Here is a 2,293-nt window from a genome sequence, read left to right as displayed (position 1 = left end):
CAAAAGTGGAAATAAAGTGTATTTACTTAATTCATTCAGTTGTAAAATGTGTATTTAAAAATATGTATCCATACAGTCAATGTTAGAAATTCAATTTTGGACATTTAAAAAAAACACGGTCATGTCAAATAGTCCCCCCTATATTTTGCACCACCAGCCTCCACTGGTTGTGAACCATGTATTGTATTCATGGGCTGGAGTTTGTTCATTAAAATCCTGTGGTCCACAGTTTTGAAGGCCTTTTTTAGGTCTAAAAACTGCACCAACAACGTGTCCTTTGTCTAGACAGCTTTTAATCTTTTCCAGCAAGAAACAGTTTCCGTTAGGGATGTCCCGATCCGATCACGTGATTGGAAATTGGGACGGATCACGTCGTTTCAGACTCGTTGCATCCCGATCAGTGATCGGATATACATTTTACTCTTATTAGTTTGATCAGCGCTATACATTTCAAGCTTATTATTAGTCTCTCACCTCTGTATAATGCATGAATGGATCACGACATTTTACTGCCGTAAAGCCCACACTTTAGGGCAGTAAACTTTAGTTTTGTTTTACCCCGTGCGACCCTGGATGACAAGGGAATTTCTTGGATCCTACACAGCAGAGTGCATCAAACAGATTAAGGAAAAAACGCACAATAACTGGGGCATCGATGTAATTTTGCGCAACAACGCTGCAAATATGAAGAAAGCCATGGGTGAGACGGGGGTGCGGAGAGTGGGCTGTGATGCGCATACACCGTGGCTACTGCGAGGAAGATTGAAGATCACTTCAAACACTCGCCCCTGGCTTTCTCTCGACTCAAAGACATTCAGACAGATTTCATCAAGAAAAACATTTTTTAAAATTATTATTTAAGCCAGAAGAGAATTAAGAGTGCAGTTCTGAAAATCACATTACTGGCCTTACTTTATGACACTTTCGTTTAATACGCACTTTGCTTATTTGTTTCCATGCCTGCTGGGTATTTTAAGTTGAGCTGCTATTTTTATTTATTTCAAATATGGCACTATTATTTCTTATTCAAGCTACCTCAAAGAAAGGTGCACTGTTAAAGTGTTGATAAATAAAATAAAAACTGGGGACAACCTGTTTATGTAGCATTTGTGCATTTTTTTTCTGTGTTACGAAAGTATCGGCTCGGGGCTCGGTATCGGCAGACATCCCTAGTTTCCGTGCTGTACTTTTGTCCAAACCCAAACTGTTGAGGATGCAGCAGTTTGACTCTAGATGTTCCATAAGTTGGGAAGATTACAACTGGCCTGTATTTATTAGCTGTGTCCATTGCTGACTTGTGGATCCACTGCATTTCTTACATTTCTTGGTGATGCCACAGATGGACACACAGGATGTTCTTGCTACAGCAGATTGATGAACGACCCGCACAGCACTTGTGGGATTGTTTGGACCTTCCCAGGGAGCTCCACAGCCGCAGAGTCGTCATGACTACCACAAAAACATAATCTGGGTGAGTGTTTGCGATGCTGATGTTTTAGTGGGCTAAATTACTGACTAATAAAGATGGTAGCAGCAGAAGTGGTTGGGCCAAACTCCGTGGATGCGTTTGCACTTTGTAGCTTTGTAGTGATTCAGTTGTTTAGAGAAATCTGCTCTGTCGACAGCAACGACGTGGGAGAGGATAGAAACATAGCCATGTCTAAAAAGGTTTAGTTTTACTTTCTCGTGCAAGATGCCTGTAAGGTCCGTTTTCCTGTTGTATTTGCTCTTAGTTTTGTCAACACAAGAGCTTGGATATGTTGCGCAGTTGAGCAAAAAAGGTACCAGTAGGCTTGTTTAAGTGGCCGGAATCAGATATCAGATTGTCAGCGAGAGCAGGCGGCTGAATCCAAGGGGAGAAGAAAGGCCTGGAGTCAACCTGATCACGCAGCCGCACAGGGAAAGGACAGATCTCACATTTCTCTGAATTGTAAGCACTGAAGAAAACAAAATAAAACTTTGTGAATGCTCCCGTCAACCTCACACACCTCGGACTGACACACACATCACCAGAGCAGAAAACAATGAGTTCACAAGTTTAAGCTTGAGCTTTAGCTATGGTAGAAATGACTTTTATCACACCAATATTGTATATGAATTATGTTGTCTGTATTGTACAACAGCCTGCGCCTTTGTTGTCTCATTTGGACCATTTGTGATGTTATAAAAGTAGACAGATGAGATGAGGAGAGTTCTGCAGAACTGAAGAATGTTAGGTTTCTGATCATAACCCATCCGGCCCAATGAGCTGTCAGTGCTCTGAATTTTCACATGGTACATATGCTCTACATTT

This window comes from Eucyclogobius newberryi, unplaced genomic scaffold (genome assembly GCF_026437365.1).
Source record: "Eucyclogobius newberryi isolate DKJ021-1_F unplaced genomic scaffold, fEucNew1.0.hap1 SCAF_6, whole genome shotgun sequence".
Classification (NCBI taxonomy): Eukaryota; Metazoa; Chordata; class Actinopteri; order Gobiiformes; family Gobiidae; genus Eucyclogobius; species Eucyclogobius newberryi.
The sequence above is the reverse complement of the archived record's forward strand: the minus strand, read 5'-3'. Positions refer to the sequence as shown.